The sequence below is a fragment of the Megalobrama amblycephala genome, linkage group LG15 (assembly GCF_018812025.1).
Source record: "Megalobrama amblycephala isolate DHTTF-2021 linkage group LG15, ASM1881202v1, whole genome shotgun sequence".
Classification (NCBI taxonomy): domain Eukaryota; kingdom Metazoa; phylum Chordata; class Actinopteri; order Cypriniformes; family Xenocyprididae; genus Megalobrama; species Megalobrama amblycephala.
Genome location: NC_063058.1, coordinates 16,181,624 through 16,194,879, shown reverse-complemented (window position 1 = coordinate 16,194,879; position 13,256 = coordinate 16,181,624).

Here is a 13,256-nt window from a genome sequence, read left to right as displayed (position 1 = left end):
ATGATCGTAATAAGAGGCTGTGTGTTTTCATAAAGATATCCCACGGGCCCCATTACGGACATCAGACAGCTGCCGCCGCCACCTCTGTCCACCAGTTCCAGCATCTGCTACACACACACACTGATGCCAATAGACACCATTCACTCACCTACAAAGGCAGACTTCCTGAGGAGCCAATAGGGGCCTCAAGTTTCACTTCTCACCTTTAAAAGGTGAAACAAACCCATTCGGCCTCTGGGACGTTGTACTCTTGTGCCGAAAACTTGTGCCAAGTGAGGTTGATTAACATTTTTTCTCATTAAATTGATAGGTCACCCAAACTTAATCACCCTAATTGTGTTTACAACCTGTATGACTTTCTTTCTTCTGCAAAATATTTTGACTATATTTTCAACAGTTTTGCATACAAAAAAAAAATCAATGGGGTCTAAAACAACACTGGACCCTATTGGCTTCCATTGTATGGACAAAACATTTTTCAAAATTTCTTCTTTTATGTTCTACAGAAAATGAAAAGGACAGATTTTTTTTTCTCATTTTTAGTTGAAATCCCTTTTTAATCAGATTTTTTTTTTTAAATCACATAAAAAATTTTCTTCCCTAAATTGGTTAAATGGCCTTTTTACAAGATATAATATAAGTCTCTGGTGTCCCCAGAATGTGTCTGTGAAGTTTCAGCTCAAAACACCCCACAGATAATTTATTATAGCTTGTCAAATTTGCCCCTATTTGGGTGTGAGCAAAAACACACTGTTTTTGTGTGTGTCCCGTTAAATGCAAATGAGCTGCTGCTCCCGGCCCCCTTTCCAGAAGAGGGCGGAGCTTTAACAGCTCGCGCTTCGGTTGCTCAACAACAACAAAGCTGGAGAATCTCACGCAACCAAAATGATGATTGACAGTAACAGTGGTCAGTCTTACATTGTTCAAACCGGAGACAGACACTGATGGAGAGACTCAGAAAGAAGTTGATGGAGAGACTCAGTTTTTCTCTTCCAATGCGCTACTTTCCCATTGCTTTTCTATGTAAACACGCTCTTGACGGACGTGCATGACCGTTACGCTCGCGTCTCGCGTCTTTTGCAGCGCCTCGCACGAGTGCCGCGTTTAAGATGCCGTGTCAAGTTAAATTAATTTAATGAGTTAAATGAATTTCAACTTTTACACGCAGCGCCGCTCATCAATGTCAGTTCCAAAACAGTGGACCAATCAGAAGAACTTGGAGGCGGGGCAAGCGTTGCAAGATTCTGTTTACAGTAGCAAGCTGGCATGACAACTGTTTTATTTGACGGCAACATGGTGGAGGAGGCGCTCATTATTATCATATTTTCTTTTTTTCTATATCAAAACTCGTTTCTATCAATTCTGCTGTTTGCCTATTTCTGTTATTTCCGTTATTGTCGTTATTGCATCAAGCCTCAAAAGCGCGTCTCGAGACCCTCACGTTGTACACTGTGCTTTTTTAAAAACCATTCCTGAGCGCTGCAACTCGCGTTTTTAGACGCAAAGACGCATTCTGTGTGAATGGCCCCTTAGAATGCATCTGGCCGTTTCTGAATGGTTAGTGGATAAATTTATGTAAATTTATGATAAATTTATGTTGCTGTGGAGTTGATTCAGCTCATCGACTAGCATATGCCATCATGTTAATCCATCATTGAATTGACCCTCGTTTGTGAAGCACTCCGGCGTAAAATGATGGCATGGTAACAACACTCTACTATAACTCTTCCTCTTCTCTAAAGCAACCCAACATGGCCTCACCTCCTTTATTGCTTGTTGTAGTCCCTACCAACCATTTGTTGTAGTCTTTAAAAAGCGATTTCTGTAAAAGAAAATATCTTCCTTTGCATTGAACTTTGAGCATCGTAACTTATGCTCAAACACCAACATTACACATTAAAAAAAAAAGTGAAATCATAATCAAGGACCCCTTTAAAAAACAAAGAAATCAGTTATCATTTAAATGGCCTGCAAAAATAATATTGACAAGGGTTATTTTACATTTCAACTAAATTGCGTTCCCTAAAAATTGCTTACTCATAGTCTATTCCTTAATGGAAAATATCAAGGAATATGTATTCATGTAAATTCGCCTTAAAGCTCATGCCAACAAGTTATATTTTGCCATTTTATGTCAATTCTCTAGATTGCTTCTATAAAATTGCTTACTCATTGTCTTGCTTATAATGAAATGCACCTTAAGTAGACGTTAAGTCTGTTTTTTTGGTCCACAAGAGTAACATAACCACAAAAGCCACAAAGTGATGTCAGCAAACCCCACCAGACCCAATCCACAGTTGCCAAACATTGTGCTCAGCGTTAGCCGATAGCTTCATGTGTGCCAAACACCAGCAGAAATGGGAGGGAATGTTCTTCCACGTTCACCTAAAACTGACTAATCAGAAGAAACCAAGATGACCCAAGCCTGACTTCACCGATCTGTTGGGTTTTTTCCTCCAAGGGCTCAAGATTAAGCCGAACAAATGGAGAGATTGTGCAAAAGAAACCCCATCTCCTTTCAAGCCAACTTTATTACATTGTGTTGTCACCCGATACGATGATTAGGACAATGACTCTCACTGTGAGACAGCGTATGGCCATACGAGACAGAAACGAATATCCCTCGTTTCCCACAAAAGCGGCCTTAAATGTTAGCAGACATCCAAACTCGACGAGGGACATTTCTGTTTGCCTTTCTTTCCTGATTACTCAGAATAGATGGACCCCAACAATATGTCTGGTGTACAATGATCATCTCTAGTGCCCATTTAGTGAGGGAAAGAAAGAGCAGCTTGTTGATTAAAAAGCTTTTTACTTCAGACATGTTCTCCATTAATTCTATTCAAACTCTCACGTCAAATCGCCTTGTCTGGAGGCTAATCACTATGAATGATCTGCAAACTCAAGCAGCCCAAAGAGAAGCTATTCATAACCGTTAGCAGCTTCAATAATAAAGCCTTCTAATGCTTTAATGACTTTAGCTGTTGTGTAGCGGGATTCATTTTCCCTTTTAAAAGCAATTACGTTCACATACTCAAACAAAGGTGCACAGTTTCTCTCAGAGCTGTTTACTGCAACACCAAGGACAATAAATCTTTTTGGGGTGGCGTATACTCATTTAAAATCAGTAGATTGATTCATGTGCGAACTTTATAGCTTCCACAAGTTCTCTTATGGATGCTAGCTCAGTTTTAGCATTACATAAGCTAGGGGGAGTTAAAACTAAGGTACTCTACTCACGAACGAGCCAGTTGAGGTGTTCGGTGGCGCTTCCGTGATTTTTAACGAGCGCAGCCTCTCATTACTGTCAGGAACTAAGGAACGGACTTCTCTGACCTAAAGGCGCCAATTTTGCAAACAGTGCATTTTTCAACAGTCAAGACCTCGTTCCTTTATCTTTTCTGTGGCACGCAGCAGATTTGAATCCACGCCGCAGCCGCCCCTAATTATAAAGGATACAGGTTAGAAACTCGTCTCCTTGAAAACTTCCTCCCTCCCGCTAGCCAAATCAGCAAAGCACAGTTGATAGCTTGAGTAACACATTGCAGCAGAAGCTGAACGTTATGAAACCAAGTTTGCCGATGGCATGTATACTGTAAGGCACTTCTAGACTCTCTATTAGTCTTTAGTTTCTGTTACTGTCAACATCCCGCTCCTCCAGATGGAAGCATGCAGGTGCAGAGGGTCATTCATACTAGCTATACATTCTCATCCATTCTGACAGGGAAAAAGATCCTTTCTGAGAGAGATGCAGATGATAGCAGCATTTTCGACTGAGACCGAGAAGAAAAACAACCTTAAAGTGCCCCTATTATGCTACTTTAAAGGTTCCTACAATAGATTTACAAGAGTTTTGTATAGTTACCATTGTGGTGAAGAGTAGTGCCTGTGGTTAGGTCAAGAATGGGCTGCACAACTTCAAGACTTCTGTTGATTAACAATTCATGCATGTATATAGAGATGGGTTATAAAGATTATGAGTTTGTTTATTCAATTTTTCAGTTAAATAATAATTAAAGGGATAGTTCACCCAAAAATGAGAATTATCCTATGATTTACTCACCCTCAAGACAAGGTGTATATGACTATCATCTTTCACACGAACACAGACAAACGAGGTATATTTAAAAATATAATGGTTGTGAAAGGGGGCCACATTTTGAAGCCAAAAAAAAAATAATTAAATAAGAAGTAAAAGTAATTCATACGGCTCCAGGGGGTTAATAAAGGCCTTCTGAAGCGAAGTGATGGGTTTTTGTAAGAAAAAATATCCATATTTAAAATTTTATTAACTATAATAACTAGCTTCCGGCAGACGGCCGTACGCAACAATTTGCAGTGGAAGACATATTGACCATCCAGTCATGAATTAGTGTAAAACGATCATTTTTAAAGAGAAATGTCGGAGGATTTCGATATAAGAGAAGAGGAGCTTGAGTTAGTTGCCCAGCCCTATTTGTTTGAACCACGAGAGGCGTCTAAGCTTATGATACTGCGTCATACATCACGTCAGAGGATTACTCATTTGGTGCAAGTCGACTTGCGCCAGAAGTTAGTTATTTGAATTTACAAAGTTTTAAATATGGATATTTTTCTTAGAAAAAAGAGAAGGCCTTTATTAACCCCCTGGAGGGGTTATTGTTATGGATTATTTTTTATAATGGAATTTTTGGGGGCTTCAAAATCTGGTCCCCTCTTCACTACCAATATAAAGCTTGGAAGAGCAAGGATATTTTTAAACAAGAAGGGGCCAGTTGTTCAAAAAGTTTAATCTGGATCAGAATGATCTGGATTTGGAAATCCCATGTTTTGCTATCCAGGATCAGGTAATCCATCTTACTTTTGGTGCTGGTTTTTCAAAGAAAAATTGGATTGGATCACCATGATCCAGATACACACTTTTCCAGATTACCAAATCTGGATTACCAGTGCTCTACGGAGCCCCTAAAGGGACATGATGATAGAGAGAATATGGGTTTTGAATTAAATATAATATTTTTGTTGGATATTTAAAGCTGTTTGGGGATTGTTTTATGGCACCAAAATCGTTTTTACTTTACAGTAGGTTACCAAAAGGCTAAATATGTAGGTTAATGTCTACTTCTAATTTATTTAACAGTTAAACTAATCAAGAGCAAAATAAAAAAAAATGTGTATGTACATTGCATGATATAAATGTTGTATTTTTTGACCAGTTTTAAAGTTTTACTACATTTTCCTCCTGGAATCCACCTTGAAATCCTACCCCCTGTTGGGATCAGGATAATCCTGTTTTTTGGATCAAAGTTATCCAAATCCTACTGACAAGTTTTGAACAACACAAACTGAAGGTTTGATCCAGATTAAAACTAGGATTGGATCTAATCTGATTTCAGAATCCCTTTTTTCTTTTGAACAACCCATTTTCAAGATTTGATCCAATCCAATGGCCGAAATCTGATCAGATTACTTTTGAACAACTGGCCCAAGATAGTCATATACACCTCGGATGGCTTGAGGGTGATTAAATCATGGGATAATTTTCACTTTTGTGTGAACTATTCCTTTTAGCAAATTTGTGTAGTACCAAATTCATTTTTTAAGTTCTGCTAACATAATCTTTGAGTTAGTTAACTTAAAAAAAATTTAGTTGTTTTACTTGAGGTAATCGGTGTCCGCAAAAGTTTTAAGTATTAAATCTGAACTTATCAGGCTTTACAGTGTAGGCATGTTCCATATTAATTCTTCTAGGAACCTAATTTTTGTGTATTTCGTGCTACTCCATAGTCTAGCGTATGTGTAGGGCCCAAACATAAACTCATGCCCAGCCCTCTAAGTCCTACCCTAAGGCATTGCTCATATCATTTTACTGATTCCTTCTTTGTGTTTTCATTTTCATGATGGAGTTTGAGACGGTTTGTTCTATGTGACAATAATAATTCTGACATTTGAGCCAAAGAACAAGGCCTGTCCTTACAGATTTTAGAGGCAAATTATCTAAACATCAGAATCCTAGTAGAAGGCCATCCAACTTATCGTCTCTGGCGTGTTAATTTCAGTTCGTGCCTGATGACATTTCTCAACAAGCATTCTTGTTCCGAGGTAGATGGAGCATGAGTCATCCGAAAGCATTCTTAAGCTCATAAATGCACTCTGCTCATCATCTGCTACTGATGAAGTCATAATTACAGAGCTCTCGCCGCACAGTCGCCAGATATCATTCAGCATCACCTCCATCCTCAGATGTCTGACTAACAGTCGGGCCAATGGAAAGAGATGCAGCACAGCCACAGTTATGAATCCATGTTCACAGATGGCCACAGCCTTCAAACACTTTGTGCAACATCAATCTTGTGGACGTGACATTTGCTCCCCTCCCGGCGCCTTACACAAAGGTTGCTTTTGAAAGATTACTTCGGAGAGCGATTTTCAGGAGAACAGTACAACCTGATGTATTTCGGCCCTGGAAAAACCTCAAAAAGATTAAAAGCAGACTGCACCTGCACCTGCTATTGACATATTTTTGTACAGCGTGATAAATGGATATCCTAGTTTTTCAGTTATTAACTGCATTAAATAGTTTCTGTACCACTGAGCAAAGATCTTGTTGCTGGTCATTAGTGGTGCTTGCTAAAGCAAAGCTTCGCTATTACTTTTGCTCATACTTGGGGGATTTGAACAAATCCCTAACATTAAGCATTAAACTTTGGTGCATACATTTTCCTCAATACCTAAAATCATGCAGCTTGTTGAGGAAATGTGCTATCGCATTGGATTTTTACACCTGGTGGATGAGAAAAAGGATGAAAACATCTTCAGGCTTACACTGAAGAGACCTCTCTCTATATATATGTGTGTGTGTGTGATGGAATTATGTTTATATATAAGAAATGTTTTTAAATTGAAATAACAGTGAAAATAAAATTCATTTCAATTTAGTTTTTCCAAATTATTAAAATGAAAAATAATGATTTACCAACCACCTAAAACACCCTAGCACCTTAACAACTGCACTTTTTTTTTTACTTCATCGGAATGGTATGAAACTTGGTAAAGGTTTTGGCACTTGCTATGTGAACACACAAAATAAAATAATGTATATGATTCAATAAGGTTAAATGGTCCTGAAAAACAGAATCCAATTCCTCCTGGGTCAAAAATGTCCGCACTGGAAATTAATGGAAAACGAAATTTCATATAGTGGAAACGTTTGGTACTGCAGCCAAACAAAATCTTACCGAAAGCTCATTTTTTGAGATATCAACCTCAAATTTAGAGCACAACTTGTTTAGATTTATTGCTCTGACCTTCTCACAGTTTTAGAGTAAAACATGTTTTGGAAAATATATGTTTCATATAAAAATTGAAAGAAGTATTTTCATAACAATAAACAAACTTACGACAACAATAAACGAAATTTTCACTCAATTTCATTTTCAGGTCAATGTTTAAAAAGTGAATAAATGGATTATAACTTCTGCATAGATATAATTTAGTACCATAAAATCCCCTAAAAATATAAAATCCTAAATAAAATATATTATTGAACTAAAATATAGAATGTTTTTTTATTTAGTATAATATTTTGTATTTTTAGTTGAGATATATATTTATTTATTTATTTATAGTCTTTTAAAGGTAAATTAAGCAAGACAAGACTGCTTTGCTGTCTTCTTGCACCATGCCAGCTCTGTTAGACATCCAATAAATCACCCGTGCGTTAACTGGCATGGACACTCGTGCCTGGCAAGACATGAATTAAACCTAATACAGCATGGATCAGCACCACCTGTTCTCTCAGAACAACAAGCCTTAGACCTAAACTTAGCGGTTTTCATTTCAAGAACAACACTTTACATAAAAACCCTCTTAAACCACTATAAAAGGACCCTTGGGGACTTATTTGGTTTGAAATAAATACCATTCACTGATAATGTACGTATCAAATCTATCTTTGAAATCAAGCAACATTCAGAGATTTAAAATGGTGACCCTTGCTACTTAGTCAAAAATATATATATATATAAACTTTAATTCCTCCAGATATCTGATAAAACCATTTATGCCTAAATTTGGGGATTAAATATTTTAAATCCTGTACAGCTGGTAAAAAGATAATGTACAGCCATCAAATACCTCACAGCTATTGTAATATCTGGTAGTATAATAATATAAAAAATACACTGTCTTAATCCTATGAAATGGCAGATTAAGAGACTTCCGCAGCAGGAAACTATTTCTAATGAAGTCTATTTTAGATACAGCATTACTAAAAGAAATGAGGAGGTCATTGAAAAAGCAGGAACTTATTAATCATTTATAATGTTACAATGTCTCTGAGAGACTTAAAAAGATTTTGAATACTTTTCCTGAAGGCAAAGTCCATCAAATACTATGTTTTTTACAATGTTTGAATTTTACAAGGATGTACTTTATATTAATACTTCTTCTATTGGTAGCAAGGGACAGCTTAAGGGTCAGCTTCATTGATGCAGTTTTTAAAAGCATTCAGTTTTATTTGTCCTTGGCTGATTTTTAGTAATAAAAAAGGATCATTCTAAGAAATATTTCTCTGATATCACTACATACACTAGGAGTTTTGAAAGCTTATTGCAGAGCAGGTTCCTGCTTGTCAGCGGCTTTGCCTCCGCTTTGTCAGTGATTGAATTTGGAGCCTTTAACACCCAGAATTTTATCAGGCCATTCATAACAAACGTCTGGAATGTCCCCAAGTTCAATCTAGACTTACCATTATTGATCAAAACACATGGCACATCTGAAATTGGATTAGCCGGCTCGAAAAATATATAACAAATAAGAGTGAGCCTCTGTTTTATGCAATCTGCCCAGTTTTCAAGCAGTTGTGAGGCATTTTAAAACATAACACATCAAATACAAACATTTTAATTCTGGTTGACAAAAGAAAGAAACCTTTTCAGAATTTTAAACCATGAGATTTTAACTCAAGAAATCCATAGTGGCATTGGATGGTAGATTAATAGAAAAATAGAGTGGGAGGTTAGTTTAAAATGTGAGCTTAAAGCGCCCTCTAAAGGCCAGTGCATTATTTTATATATTTAGAACCTTTACGTTATTAAGAATTTATCTTTTTATTGAAACATTTCAAAATAATATTTCTATAAATTATTTATTTATATTATACTACATATTATAAACTAATAACATCTATTATAATATTATAAAAAGTTATTTTAACATAATAAAATGATTATATAAATCTTTTTATATCCATATAGTCAAAGACATTAAATACCAGGAAATACCGTTTTTTTTTTTTTTTTTTTTGTTTGTTTTTTTGTTTGTTTGTTTTGGTAATTAATTACCAATTTAGGTGAAGGCAAATTTCATTAGCAGAGACTTTTTTTTTTTTTTTTTTTTACACTGTAGGATGGTTGTTCTCAACTGGTGGCCACTAGGGGGCCTCGGTAAACTTCCAATGGGGTCACAAGATGTCTAAAAACATTCAGAATGTTAGATTATAAATATATACTACATTAAAATGATAAAAACATAATAGCTATTGTTATTGTTATTATTATTATTATTATTATTATAAGAAATTTACAGCCGTACATTGGCACTGAACAAAGTAGCACTAAGCAAACACACTGTAGCCTGTCAATTAGAAAAGCAAATAAAAAGCCCATAAGCACATACAGATACACAGCAAGTAGGGACAGGAAGTAACATTTTCATTTACTCTATTAAATTTGCCTTCCATCTAATATAAAGTTTTCATATAAAATTAACAAATTCACATAAACTTCCTAAATCCCTAATAATATTATTATTATTATTATTATTATTATAAAGAAATAAATTAACTGTAATATACTATTTATAATAAATCATATGATGACAATGGTTATTGTATTATTATTATTATATTATATATTGATAACATACAAATTATATTGTAATATTGATACAAAATTACATTATTTGGGGTCTAAAAATTGTTATATATGTTATATATAAATATATGAATTACTGTATAATATTATTATGATTATTTACAACTATAATAACAATAATAATGTATTATATTAGAATACAGTGTAATACAATACAATGTTTAATACAATGTAATTTTCAGAAATATTTTTATATTAGATATTAGATTACATTTTTACACTATTGATGTAGATTTATATTATTCACTTATACAATGCTGGGTTAAAAACAACCCAAGTTGGGTTGAAAATGGACAAACCCAGCGATTTGGTTAAATGTTTGACCCAACCTGCTGGGTAGTTTTATTTAACTCAACTATTGTTTAAAAATGACTGTATTGCTTGCTTAAAATGAACCCAAAGTATGTTGGAAATGAACATTTATTAATAAGTTTAATGAATAATAAATAAACTGTAAACATTTATTAAATTGCTTATTAATAAATGTTCACTTTATGATTATTATTGTTGCCTCTAGTAATTATGTGTCTGATTTTTAATTTCAAACTCTTTTGGTTTCATTTTAAGCCAGCCAAATAGTAATGTAAAACAACCCAGTCACTGAGTTTGTCCATTTTCAACCCAACTTGGGTTGTTTTTAACCCTGCATTTTTTTAGAGTGTTTGCTAAATATTGCGATATAAGTTATAAATGAATATATTAATTACTATACTGTGCTCAAGGTTACAGATGATCACCTTATCAAAACTCTCTCAATATTATTATGATTATTATTAATAATAATGTATTATATTACAGTATATATTACATTGTTACACTATTAATATTCATTTATGGTACGGTGTTGCCTCCAGGTAACATGGTCTATCAAATACTAATCAATAAATGTGCAAAAACAACCAAAACATGACCAACAGGGGTCCATTTTGTGTCCTGTTTCAGCACATGTGCGCATGTCACATGACTCCATATTTTCTCCAATGAAAAGTGCTTTTTTCACTTGTTTGTATCCATTTAATCACCCACTAAAAATATGAGTCACCTTCACTGGCAAGTAAAGAAGTATTTTCAAGAACTTTACATTATATATCACAAATATTTTAGAGAAAATAACAAAAAACTGTGTGTTCACATACTATATCTGCATATATTATGATCTGCACATTTTCTATAGCACTTCAAAAAGGTATAAAACACAGGTAGCACTGGCAGTTAATGAGGGTGAGGATGAAGAGTCATACTGTGAGGAGGAAGATGAAATCATAGTGACAATCCATCAAGGAGAGAGTGAAGATGAGAGAGAAGATGGAGATGAGGATGAAGATGATATGATAACTTCATATAATAACATAATATGATGGTTTGGTAATACTTGTGTTCCACTATGGTACAATGTTGCCTGAGGGCAACAGCTGGATATAAAACGTTACTTTTTATTAAATATTAAAATTTTTAATACATTAAAAACTGGATAAATTTGTTTGTTCAAGTGTCTAGTTAAAGAAATTGATGTTTTCATACATATATTTCTTTTTTCTACACAAAAATGCCAAATGTTTAAATTTTTCCATTGTGGTAGAATGTTGCCTCGAGGCAACAAACTTAAAAAAAAAAAAAAAAAATTTAATTAAAAATGTATGAAAATGTTTATTAATATTGTTAAAGTGTCCAATTTTAAGCAGGAAAAATAACACAAATATTTTTTTCCACATTAATATCATATTGCGTACTACAGGTGCTGGTCATATAATTAGAATATCATCAAAAAGTTGATTTATTTCACATTAGAATATTATGAAAAGGTTCAATATTGAAGACACCTGGTGCCACACTCTAATCAGCTAATTAACTCAAAACACCTGCAAAGGCCTTCAAATGGTCTCTCAGTCTAGTTCTGTAGGCTACACAATACAAGAACATTAAATAGAGAGGCGAAGGGAAGGAAAAGATGTGGTAGAAAAAAGTGTACAAGCAATAGGGATAACTGCACCCTGGAGAGGATTGTGAAACAAAACCCATTCAAAAATGTGGGGGAGATTCACAAAGAGTGGACTGCAGCTGGAGTCAGTGCTTCAAGAACCACTACGCACAGACGTGTGCAAGACATGGGTTTCAGCTGTCGCATTCCTTGTGTCAAGCCACTCTTGAACAACAGACAGCATCAGAAGCGTCTCGCCTGGGCTAAAGAAAAAAAGGACTGGACTGCTGCTGAGTGGTCCAAAGTTATGTTCTCTGATGAAAGTAAATTTTGCATTTCCTTTGGAAATCAGGGTCCCAGAGTCTGGAGGAAGAGAGGAGAGGCACACAATCCACGTTGCTTGAGGTCCAGTGTAAAGTTTCCACAGTCAGTGATGGTTTGGGGTGCCATGTTATCTGCTGGTGTTGGTCCACTGTGTTTTCTGAGGTCCAAGGTCAACGCAACCAGGAAGTTTTAGAGCACTTCATGCTTCCTGCTGCTGACCAACTTTATGGAGATGCAGATTTCATTTGGAGGACTTGGCACCTGCACACAGTGCCAAAGCTACCAGTATCTGGTTTAAGGACCATGGTATCCCTGTTCTTAATTGGCCAGCAAACTCGCCTGACCTTAACCCCATAGAAAATCTATGGGGTATTGTGAAGAGGAAGATGCGATATGCCAGACCCAACAATGCAGAAGAGCTGAAGGCCACTATCAGAGCAACCTGGGCTCTCATAACACCTGAGCAGTGCCACAGACTGATCGACTCCATGCCACACCGCATTGCTGCAGTAATTCAGGCAAAAGGAGCCCCAACTAAGTATTGAGTGCTGTACATGCTCATACTTTTCAGTTGGCCAAGATTTCTAAAAATCCTTTCTTTGTATTGGTTTTAAGTAATATTCTAATTTTCTGAGATACTGAATTTGGGATTTTCCTTAGTTGTCAGTTATAATCATCAAAATTATAAGAAATATACATTTGAAATATATCAGTCTGTGTGTAATGAATGAATATAATATACAAGTTTCATTTTATGAATGGAATTAGTGAAATAAATCAACTTTTTGATGATGTTCTAATTATATGACCAGCACCTGTATAATTAGGGTTAATGCATTTTTTTCACCAACCTTTTTTTTTTTTTTTTGTCACATTATTTTCAGAAACACAATCAGATGGGTTAAAACACTGGGCCATGGATGTGTGAGCCAAACTCGACGTGTCTTACAGCCACCTTAAAGAGTTAGTTCAGCCAAAAATGAAAATTCTGTCATTTATTACTCACCCTCATGCCGTTCTACACCCGTAAGACATTCATTCATCTTCGGAACACAAATTTAAGATATTTTTGATCAAATCTGATGGCTCAGTGAGGCCTC